The sequence below is a fragment of the Dasypus novemcinctus genome, chromosome X (assembly GCF_030445035.2).
Source record: "Dasypus novemcinctus isolate mDasNov1 chromosome X, mDasNov1.1.hap2, whole genome shotgun sequence".
Lineage (NCBI taxonomy): Eukaryota > Metazoa > Chordata > Mammalia > Cingulata > Dasypodidae > Dasypus > Dasypus novemcinctus.
Window position 1 is genome coordinate 157598719 of NC_080704.1, and position 12380 is coordinate 157611098.

The 12380-nt window shown below is 43.1% G+C and overlaps 1 long non-coding RNA gene and 1 pseudogene across 2 annotated transcripts in view; one reads left to right on the forward strand and one right to left on the reverse strand.

The window, feature by feature from the left end:
• Window positions 1-12380, forward strand: part of LOC131277268 (uncharacterized) — a 175114-nt gene that overhangs the window by 56724 nt on the left and 106010 nt on the right. The window lies entirely within an intron of this gene.
• On the reverse strand, window positions 1656-6033 carry LOC101429321 (5-hydroxytryptamine receptor 7 pseudogene; annotated as a pseudogene).

A 12380-nucleotide genomic window follows, 5' to 3' on the forward strand; every position in this document is an offset into this window, starting at 1 on the left:
TGTGCCAGATGCCCCCCGTCAAACTCACAAAACCAGTACCCCTCCTTATTATATTTTGTAAAGGGTTTTTTCAACTTTATAGTTTCAACCACATACCCGACACTGTCCCATGTTCACTTGCTCACCTCCAACCCTCCCCCCCCATTCCTTGGACCATCTGACTCATCCTCCCAACCCAGGCCCCCCCCTCAAGCCTGCAAAGCCCAACCCAATAGTATCCCTATGCCCCCATCTTGTCCCTTCACTGCAGAACTACTTACCTCCACTTTATCATAGATTTCACCCATGTGGGCATTGGCTCACAACCTTCCTTTTCCCCCCACCCCCCATTTCCTGTAAGCCTATCTTACAGTTTCTAGCTCTGTGTGACAGATTGATTTGCTTACTTCACATCTGAGAGGTCATGTAGTATTTGTTCTTATGCCTGGCTTGCTTCACTCAACATAAGTTCCTCAAGATTCATCCATATTATCCCATGCGTTAGTACTGTATTCCTTCTTAACAGCTGAGTAGTATTTCGTTGAATGTATATACCACATTTTGTTTATCCATTCATCTGTTGATGGGCATTTGGGTTGATTCCAACTTTTGGCAATAGTGAATAATGCTGCTATGAACATTGGTGTGCATATATTGGTTCGTGTCCTTGTTTTCAGTTCTTCTGGGTATATACCTAGCTGTGGAATTCCTGGGTCATACGGCAAACCTATAGCTAGGTTTTTGAGGAATCACCAAACTGTCCTCCACAGTGTGTTCAAATCTCTTGCCCCAGTTTTGAATGGGTTTGCCTTTTTATTTTCAAGATACAGGATTTCTTTATATATGTTGGGCATTAGGCTCCTATCAGATATATGGTTACCAAATATTTTCTCCCATTGGGTCAGCTGCCTTTTCACTTTCTTGATAAACTTCTTTGATGTGCAAAAAGCTTTAATTTTGAGGAGGTCCCATTTATCTATTTTTTTCTTTTCTTTTTTTTTTCACTGCAAGAAAAACCTTTATTTAGAGTTTATGATTCTCTCCATCCTGAGATTTGTTCCTGAGTTATACCATAACAGTAACGGAGTTAACCAAAGAGAGTACATTGGTGGGGAAGTCACAGGGGGCCTGCAGAAAAGCCAAACTGTTTGACAGAAGCTTTAAACAAACGCTGCTCTGGGACATCATTTGTATTAGCTGATGACTGGATTCTGTTTTCCAACATGGACATGCAACATATTCAACACTATGCTTACTGCAGTTTGCTTGGGTAAACACCCTTCTGTCATACAACAAAATGCATTCTGTCTCATGAATGATTCCTGAATATTTACCACAATGCCTAGAATCAGAAGCATGGGAAGTACGCATTGAAACTTTCTTCCACTTGCACGGACTTAAGAGTACCGCAGAACACTAGAAACTGTTTCCTTTGGGAATGCAGTTCTGTTAGTATGCTTATTGCTGAGATGATCTGGCTGTCTTAAATGGACAACTATTTTCATTTGCACACAATAGCACTGATCCACAGAAAAAAAGAGAAGTCACTACTTCCCCTTGTAAGATACTTTGTACAACAGATCACCCTGTTTGTCACGTTTTAACCATCCCAAGAGAAAACAGAAGCCACATTCCATTCTGCAGTCTCAGCAAATGAATTCGTTCTGTTTCCACCTCTGTCTTGCCTTGCTTAGTTTGTCTCCATTATTCTCCTTTTCATCATGAATCATGACTTTTTTCTACTGTAGTCAGAGTTTTGTAGCACAAACTCAGGTCTCTCGGGCCTCTCAGCAAGCTTCAGGGCTTCATGCATGCCTGCAGCTGAGAGCTTCCGGTTGATATTCCGATACTGTCACTGGAGTAGGCTGTGGTAGATGGTCCTCAGGTCCTGATTGAAGATGGTATATATATAAAAGGGTTAATGAGAGAGTTTGCGTAGCCCAGCCACAGAAAGTTCCTCTCTACCCAGAGCGGGGTACAGCTGCAGGCAGTACCACAGATAAAGGGCCTGGCTGTTGAGAGGAGGAAGAACGGCAGCCAGCACAGAGTGAAGGTGCCAACGATGATCCTTAAGGTGGTGGCTGCTTTCTGTTCCCTCTTAAAGATGGAGATGTTTTTCTTTTCCTGTTTGAGGAGTCTCGAAAGGTTTGCACTCTTCCACCTCTTTCTGGAGTTTCACTATTCCGTTCAGGGAGATGATGCTTTCCGGCTCCTCCACGCGAGGGAAGCCTGGGAACTTGTGTTTGGCAGCGCTCTTCCTGGCAGCCTTGTAAATCTGGTAGTACATGAAAAGCATGGCAGACACGAGGATATAAAATGCCAGTTCAGTGGAGTAAATCATGTAGCCCAAATCCTGGCTGATTAAGCACACTGTCGTCGTTTACGTTCTGAGCCCATCCAAAGAGTGGCGGTAAAGTGATGGAGGCAGAAAGAAGCCAGACAGAATCATTTTCGCCATGCATTTCCCATTCTGCCTCACATGGTACTTTAGGGGCCTGGTGATCCCGAGGTATCTGTGTGGTGATCCAAGTTGGGGGGAAGTAGCAGGAGCCCGGGTCCAGAGGCAAGAGAGCATGAGACACAGCTATTTTTTTCTTTCACTGCTTGTGTTTTGGGTGTGAAATTCATGAAGCCATTTCCTATTACAGGGTCCTGTAAATGCTTCCCTACATTGTCTTTCAAGTTCTTTATGGTCTTGTCTCTTATAGTTAGATCTTTTTTTTTTTAAAGATTTATTTATTTATTTTATTTCTCTCCCCTTCTCCCCGCCCCTGCCCCAGTTGTCTGTTCTCTGTGTCTATTTGCTGCGTGTTCTTCTTTGTCCGTTTCTGTTGTTGTCAGCGGCTCGGGAATCTGTGTTTCTTTTTGTTGTGTCATTTTGTTGTGTCAGCTCTCCATGTGTGTGGCACTATTCCTGGGCAGGCTGAACTTTCTTTTGCGCTGGGTGGCTCTCCTTACAGGGTGCGCTCCTTGTGCGTGGGGTTCCCCTACCCGGGGGCCACCCCTGCGTGGCACGGCACTCCTTGCGTGCATCAGCACTGCATGTCAGCTCCACAAGGGTCAAGGAGGCCTGGGGTTTGAACCGCGGACCTCCCATGTAGTAGACATATGCCCTAATCACTGGGCCAAGTCTGCTTCCCATATTTAGATCTTTGATCCATCTTGAGTTGATTTTTATATAAGGTGTGCGATGGCAATCCTCTGTCTGCTTTTGCATATGGATATCCAATTCTCTAAGCAGCATTTGTTGAAGAGGCCAATCTCTCCCCATTGAGTGGGCTTGGTGACTTTGTTGAATATCAGATGACTGCATATGCGAGGATCAGTATCATAACTTTCAGTTTGGTTCCATTGGTTAAGTATGTCTATTCTTGTGCCAATACCATGATGTTTTGACCACTGTAGCTTTGTAGTATGTTTTATTTATTTATTTTTAAAAATTTCTTTCCCCTTCCCCGCTCCCCAAGTTGTCTGCTGTCTCTTTCCATTCACTGCGTGTTCTTCTGTGTCCACCTGTATTCTTGTCAGCAGCACCCGGAATCCATGTCTCTTTTTGTTGCGTCATCTTGTTGCATCAGCTCTCCATGTGTGCAGTGCTGTTCCTGGGCAGGCTGTGCTTTTTTCGTGCTGGACGGCTCTCCTTGTAGGGTGTATGCCTTGCACGTGTGGCTCCCCTATGCAGGGGACACCCCTGCAGGGCACAACACTCCTTGCGCACATCAGCACTGTGCATGGGCCAGCTAATCACATGGGTCAGGAGGCCCTGGGTTTGAACCTTGGACCTCCCATGTGGTAGGCAGATGCCCTATCCATTGGGCCAAATCTGCTTCCTGTGTAGTGTGTTTTAAAGGCATGTAGTGTGATTCCTCCAATTTCATTTTTCTTTTTTAATATGTCTTTGGCTATTCAGTGCCTGTTTCCCTTCCAAATAAATTTCATTGTAACTTTTTTCAGTTAATTAAAAAATGCATTGATTTTTATTGGGATTGCATTAAATCTGTAGATCAGTTTGGGTAGGATAGACATCTTGATGATATTTAGTGTTCTTATCCATGAACAGGGAATATTCTTCCATTTATTTAAGTCTTCTTTGATTTCCTTGAACAGTGTTGTGTAGTTTTCTGTGTATGAATCTTTTACATCTTTAGGTAAATTTATTCCTAGGTTTTTGATTTTTTAAATTTACTATATTAAATGGTATTTGTGTCTTGATTTACTCCTCAGATTGCTCATTATTGGTGTACAGAAATGCTACTGATTTTTGCACATTGATCTTTTTTTTTTTAAAGTTTTGTTTCTTTTTTTTTTAAAGATTTCTTTATTTATTTAATTCCCCCCCCTCCCCTGGTTGTCTGTTCTTGGTGTGTATTTGCTGAATCTTGTTTCTTTGTCCGCTTCTGTTGTCAGCAGCACGGGAAGTGTGGGCGGCGCCATTCCTGGGCAGGCTGCTCTTTCTTTTCACGCTGGGTGGCTTTCCTCACGGGCGCACTCCTTGCGCGTGGGGCTCCCCCACGCGGGGGACACCCTTGCATGGCAGGGCACTCCTTGCGCGCATCAGCGCTGTGCATGGCCAGCTCCACACGGGTCAAGGAGGCCCGGGGTTTGAACCGCGGACCTCCCATATGGTAGACGGACGCCCTAACCACTGGGCCAAAGTCCGTTTCCCTTTTTTTTTTTTTTTTTTAAGATTTATTTTTTATTTATTTAATTCCCCTCCCCTCCCCCGGTTGTCTGTTTTCTGTGTCCTTTTGCTGCGTCTTGTTTCTTTGTCCGCTTCTGTCGTCGTCAGCGGCATGGGAAGTGTGGGCGGTGCCATTCCTGGGCAGGCTGCACTTTCCTTCGCGCTGGGCGGCTCTCCTTACGGGTGCACTCCTTGCGCGTGGGGCTCCCTAAGCGGGGGACACCCCTGTGTGGCAGGGCACTCCTTGCGCGCATCAGCACTGCGCATGGGCCAGCTCCACATGGGTCAAGGAGGCCCAGGGTTTGAACCGCGGACCTCCCACGTGGTAGACGGACGCCCTAACCACTGGGCCTAAGTCCGTTTCCCCTGCACATTGATCTTATGCGCTGTGACTTTACTGAACTCATTTATAAGTTCTAGAAACTTTGTTGTAGACTTCTCAGGGTTTTCTATGTATAGGATCATATCATCTGCAAATAGTGAAATTTTGACTTCTTCCTTTCCTATTTGGATGCCTTTTATGTCTGGTTGTTGCCTCAGTGCTTGAGCAAGTACTTCTAACACAATGTTAAATAGAAGGGGTGATAGTGGGCATCCTTGTCTTGTTCCTGATCTTAGAGGGAAAGATTTTAGGATTTCACCATTTTAAGTGATGTTAGCTGTGGGTTTTTCATATATACCCTTTATCATGTTCAGAAAGTTTCCTTCTATTCCAATCTTTTGCAGTGTTTTTTATTAAGAAGGGTGCAGTATTTTGTGAAATGCTTTTTCTGCATCTATAGATATGACCATGTGATTTTTTCCCTTCAATCTGTTTATGTGGTGTATTACATTAATTGATTTTCTTATGTTGAACCATCCTTGCATACCAGGAATGAATCCCACTTGGTCATGGTGTATAATTCGTTTAATGTGTTGTTGAATAAGATTAGCAAGTTTTTTTTTTTGAGGATTTATGTGTCTAGGTTCATTAGAGAGATTGGTATATAATTTTCTTTTCCTGGTGTCGGACTTGGCCAGTGGTTAGGGCTTCCGTCTACCACATGGGAGACCCACGGTTCAAAGTCCGGGCCTCCTTAACCTGTGTGCAGCTGGCCCATGTGCAGCGCTGATGCGCGCAAGGAGTGCCCTGCCATGTAGGGGTGTCCCCCGCCTAGGGGAGCCCCCCACATAGGGGAGCCCCACACGCAAGGAGTGCACCCCGTAAGGAGAGCCACCCAGTGTGAAAGAAAGTGCAGCCTGCCCAAGAATGGTGCCGCACGCATGGAGAGCTGACACAAGATGACGCAACAAAAAGAAACACAGATTCCCGAGCCGCTGACAACAATGTAAGCGGATAAAGAAGACGCAGCAAATAGACACAGAGAACAGACAACCGAGATGGGGGGGGGAAGGGGAGAGAAATAAATAAATAAATCTTAAAAAAAATTTTTCCTTTCCTGTGGTGTCTTTGTTTGGCTTTAGTACTAGGATAATGTTGGCATCATAGAATGAGTTAGGCAATGTTCCTTCTGTTTCAATTTTTTGGAAAAGTTTAAGCAAGATTGGTGTTAGTTCTTTCCGGAAAGTTTGGTAGAATTCACCTCTGAAGCCATGTGGCCAAGGGATGCTCTTAGTTGGGAGTTTTTTAATGACTGATTCTATCTCTTTACTTGTAATTGGTTTGTTGAGATTGTCAATTTCTTCTTTCTTCAATGAAGGCTGCTTATGTGTTTCTAGGAATTTGTCCATTTCCTCTAAATTGTCCTTCTTGTTGGAATATAGTTTTTCAAGGTATCCTCTTATGATAGTTTTTATTTCTATGGGGTCAGTGGTGGTATCCCCTTTCTCATTTCTTGTTTTATGTATTTGCATCTTTTCTCTTTTTTTCTTTGTTAGTAGAGCTAAGGGTTGGTCAATTTTATTGATCTTCTCAAAGAACCTGCTCTCGGTTTTGTTTATTTTTTTGAGTGCTTTATTATTTTCTGTGTCATTTAGTTCTGCTCTGATGTTTATTATTTTTTTTCTTTTTCCTTTGGGATTAGTTGTTATTTTTTTTTCTAATTCCTCTAAGTGTGCAGTTAGTTCTTCAATTTTAGCTCTTTCTTCTTTTTTGATGTATGAGTTTATGGCTATAAATTTCCCTCTCAGTACAACTTTTGCTGCATCCCATAAGTTCTGATATGTTGTGTTATCATTTTCATTCGTTTCAAGGAAGTTATTGATTTCTGTTGCAATTTCCTCCTTGACCCATGGTTTTTATAATAGTGTGTTATTTAACTTCCATATCTTGGTGCCAAATCTAGGTCTCTGGCCCTTGCAGATTTCCAGCTTCATTCCACTATGGTCAGAGAATTTATTTTTTATGATTTTGATCTTTCTGAATTCATTGAGACTTTCTCTGTGGCCTAGCATGTTGTCTATCTTGAAGAATCCATGTGCACTTGAGAAGAATGTATATCCTGCTGTATTTCAGTGTAATATTCTGTATACATCTATTAGGTCCATTTCCTCTAATATATTGTTCAAAGTCTTTGTTTCTTTATTGATTCTCTTTTGAGATGTTCTGTCACATGGTGATAGTGGTGTATTAAAGTCCCCCACTATAATTGTAGAGGCTTCTATTCCTTCTCTTAGTTTTTCCAGTGTTCGCCTCATGTATTTGGAGGGCCCTTGTTAGAAGCATAAATGTTTATGATTGCTCTTTCTTCTTGAAGGATTATCCCTTTCTTTAATATGTATTGTTCATTGTTTTCTCTCACAATTGTTTTGCATTTAAAGTCTATTTTGTCTGATATTAATATAGCTACTCCTGGGAAGCGGACTTGGCCCAATGGATGGGGCGTCCGCCTACCACATGGGAGGTCTGTGATTTAAACTCCAGGACTCCTTGACCTGTGTGGAGCTGGCCCATGCACAGTGCTGATGCACACAAGGAGTGCAGTGCCACGCAGGGGTGTACCCTGTGTAAGGGAGCCCCATGCACAAGGGGCGTGTCCTGTAAAAATTGCTGCCCAGTGCAAAAAGAAAGTGCAGCCTGCCCAGGAATGGCACTGCACACACGGAGGGCTGACACAGGAAGAAGAGGCAACAAAAAAAACACATATTCCTGGTGCCACTGATGGGGATGGGAGCGGTCACAGAAGAGCATGCAGCAGATGGACACAGAGAGCAGACAACTGGGGGGGGGGGAAGGGGAGAGAAATAAATAAAAAAAAAAAGACTTCATTCAAAAAAAATATATATAAGCTACTCCTGCCCTTTTTTGGTTATTATTTGCCTGTAAGATTTTTTTTCCAGCCATTCATTTTCAACCTCTTGAATCCCTGGGTCTAAGATGTGTTTCTTGTGGACAGCATATAGATGGGTCATATTTCCTTATCTAATCTGCCGGTCTAAGTCTCTTGACAGGTGAGTTTAACCCATTGACATTTAATGTTATTACTTTCAAAGAATTACTTATACTAGCCATATTTTCTTTGGATTTGTGTTTGTTGTATTTTTTTTTCTTTTTTTGCCTTTTTAGTTGTTCTTACACTCTCCTCCAACTCTTTCTCTCTAGTTTTTTTCTTTCTTCCTTCAGAACTCCCTTTAATATTTCTTGAAGGGCAGGATTTTTGTTGGCATACTCTCTTAGTTTCTGTTTATCTGTGAATATTTTGAACTCTCCATCATTTTTTTAAAAGATTTATTTTTTATTTATTTCTCTCCCCTTCCCCACCCTACCCCCCAGTTGTCTGCTGTGTCCATTTGCTGTGTGTTCTTCTATGTCCGCTTATATTCTTCTCAGCGGCACCCAGAATCTGTGTGTTGTTTCATTGCGTCATCTTGCTGCATCAGTTCTCTGTGAGTGCAGTGCCATTCCTGGGCAGGCTGCCCTTTTTTTTGCCCTGGGCGGCTCTCCTCACAGGGCGCAGTCTTTGCATGTGGGCTCCCCTGTGTGGCACGGCACTCCTTGTGCACATCAGCACCGCACGTGGGCTACCTTACCACACGGGTCAGGAAGCCCTGGGTTTGAACCTTGGACCTTCCATGTGGTAGGCGGCCGCCGTATCTGTTGGGCCAAATCCACTTCCCTCCATCATTTTTGAATGCTAGTTTAGCTGGCTAGAGTATTCTTGGTTGGATTTTTTTTCTTTTAGTACCTTGACTATGTCATACTACTGCCTTCTTGCCTCCATGGTTTCAGATGAGAAATCACACTTAATCTTATGGAACCTCCTTTCTATGTGATGGTTCTCTTTTCTCTTGCTGCTTTTAGTATTTTCTCTTTGTCTTGATCATTGAATAATTTGACCAGTATATGTTGTGGGGTAGGCCTTTTGGGATTTATGCTATTTGGGGTGTGTTGTGCTTCCTGGATGTGGACATCCATCTCGCTCAATAGGTTTGGGAAGTTTTTAGCCATTATTTCCTCCAACACCCCTTTCATCCCCTTTCCCTTCTCTTCTCCTTCTGGGATGCCTATAATGCATATGTCTGTACGTTTTGCATTGTCACTCAGGTCCCTAAGTCCCTGCTGTTTCTATCTTTTTATCTATCTGTTCTCTATCTGATTTCAGATGTACTATCTTCCACATCACTACTTCTTTTCTCTGCCTCTTAAAATCCACTGTTATTTGCTGAGAATGTATTTTTGATTTCTTGCATTGTGCTTTCCATCCCCTTTATATCCGTTATCTTTTTGCGTATGATTGCAATTTCTTCTGTATTCTCTCCAAGTGTTTTCTTCATATTCTTAATCTTCCTTCCCTTCATTAATTTGGTCCCTAATATATGGTTTGAGAGCTTTAATTACTTGTTTGATGTTCTGTTCTTCTTCCTGGTTTTCAGTTTGTTCATTGGAATTGGGCCCTGTTTTCCTGATTATTAGTTTGGTCATCATTTTATCTTGGTGGGTTTATTCAGTTGTTTAGGTTCTTTGTCTAGTCTTCGGGTTTAGTTGTTGCTTTTGTGTGCGTGTTAAATCTTCTCTTTGTCACTTTGTTCTTCTTATTCTATTTCCTTGTTGGCTAAGTTCACATGAAGGAAAATATTAGGGCAGGAGAAAGCAAAAAGTAAGAAAAGAAAAAAGATACTAGTATCGATAGTAAATGTTAACAGAAGAACCATGTGAGATCTAGGAGAATGGATATTAGACCCATGTAAGCTGTGTAGAGTTATAACAGTAAGAAAAGTGGAGTACTTATAATGAGACAGTCAACTGAATATGGGGAGGAATATAGTATGAATTAAAAGACCAATATGGTCAGGATAGAGGGAAAGAGAAAAGTAAGGACACTAATATAGAGAGTGAATAAAAGACAGAAAACAGTACAAAGGTATTAGAAATTAAAAATTCAGAAAAATTTGGGACCAAACAAAGAGAGGTGGAATAAAGGAGAAACAATAAATGATGGGGGATAGAAAGATGTAGAGGAACAGGATAGCACTGGTAGCCAAAATCAGTACACACAGAAAAGAGGAAATCAAGGATGAGGAAACACAGCAAATGTGAAGTGCTCTCTGCAGCACCTAGTATAATAAATATAAAGAAGAAGAGAAAGAAAGAAAAAAAAGGGATAAAAGGGCGGGGGGGGGGGGAGTGGAAAGTAAGCAAGAAAAAGAAAAAAAAAAAAAAGAAGAAAGGGTCCAGGGGGATAAAGAGGAAGGAAAAACAAGGAAACAAACCAACAGAAAAGACTAGACAAAGTTTCAAGCAAGGAATCCTCTTTGCAGTTAAATAAAATGCTTAGGAGTCTGACCTTTCTCCCTTTCTCACTTCCCTCTCTCCCAGGGCAGCAGGAAAGCTGTGTGAGGGGTACAGTAGGAGATTCAAGTGGGTCCTTGGTGAACCAAATCACCAGAGAAAACGACTTTTAATTTCCAAAGAGAGACCACCTCACCAGGAACCCCAAATATGCTATTGGAAGCTTTGAAAACACATCCTACAGTCCCTCTCCCTTAGGTGTGCTGCAGAAGGGCTATTTGATTTTCTGACTCCACCTTCTCCCAGACTAAGTTTCCTATCCCAGGGTGTTTAGGTAAATTCGCCTCTCCTTTCTTCTCAGGCTCTCTCCAAGCCAGCTGGTATGCTCCTCCAAGCTCAAAAAGATAAAAGGGGGGGGGGCAGAAAATTGAACCGGCACTCGTTTGGCCCCTTTGCACCTTCCACCAAAACCTCGGACTCACGGAGTCTGTCCAAAACTGGAGGGCTAGAGTAATCCTGGACCTCAGGGAGTGCTGGATTCGGGAGAGGGAAGTCTGGGATATTGTGGACTCGGGGTATGTGGGTCTGTGGATCATGGGCTACGGGGGCTTAGGGGTCACGGACCTGGGGCCACACTTCTGGGGAACACAGGGCTTGGGAACACTGCACTACGGACAGTTCAGGGAACATTACGGCTGCTAGCCTTAGGGGAAGGGTCCCACCTCCCCACAACTTCCAACCTCAGTGCTAGAAACCCACAGTTCTACCTTTAGCAAGCAGTACTTCTATTGCAGTCTCTCCAAATCAATGTCCAAACACCTCCTGCCTTGCAAGCCCCCGAAACAGCCCACTCAGGCAAGATTCCAACCTTACTCAGCCGGTCCTTTGCGGAAGCAATTATGAAATGCACTCACTCAGATGCCATCTTGCCCCGCCTCCCTTTCCTTACTTTCTTAGGCACTTTTCAATGCTTTTAAGGATAATTAAAAAAAATTATTCAGGATTTTACTTGTCTGTTTGGTACTGAGCTTGCCATATTATGGTAACCTATTACCATAACCTATGAAGCCATGTTTTTTTGGGAGGGCGTGAGGACACTAGAATTTCTAGCTAAATTAATTCTTACCTCAGCCAGTCTCACCCTCTACGGGCACTTCACTACCCATTTCATCTACCTTCCAATGATCTTGATCAGTGATCTCTGACTACTGGTTCCTTTCCTCTTAGTCACTCCCTCCTACCTCCCTCCAATCTCTTTTCATAGTTATTTTTCCCACAATATTCATTCCCCAGCACCAAAAATCCTTAATGCCATCCTACCTAGCTCAGCAGAAGCCACATCCTTTCCTTTCTACCTCAGCATGTCCTTGACACTTGGGAACATTTGGGAAATGGTGAGTAGTACTGAAAGGGGAGCCTCAGTCCTTAGGCAACCTATTCACACTCAGCCACCTGAGGATTGAGTATTGTGCGCCTCTCCAATTACCTGAGGACTTTTAAGTGGAATGCTTAAGAAGATTCCGGCTTCTTTTGGAGTCAAGACTGTAAAGAGACCTGACTTTCCAGAAAGAAATCTTGGTAAGTGACACTTGAAGGCATTGCAGACTGCTTCCCTATCCTCTCTCTGCTTTGTAGACACAGCATCTACTCCTCCCCTCCCTCCCCACCCGGCTCTGAGCTGCAGGCAGAAACTGGCCCAATTGTAAAGCAAACAAAACAGTAAACCTCTGTGATATGTCTGTGAAAATTCACATCATCCTTAGCCAACTTTAGTAATGCATGTCTAGATTAGAAAAAGAGCTCTGAGCAGAATAAAGTTGTCAGAGTGCCCAGGGTGAACAGTCATCACCAAGTCCTTCTAATTGTTGCAGGGTCAACATCAGGGTCAAATTGGAGACCTGTCAAGTCTACCTGGAGCTGGTGTACTTGGTAATAGCCTCGGTGCCCTCAGACACAGGGTGCTTGTTTAGATCCCCTGGCAAGCAGCAGGTGCACGGTAGTCTGGATTTTTCCTGGAGGTAATGGTTGAATGCTTGTTGTAATGTACAAGGC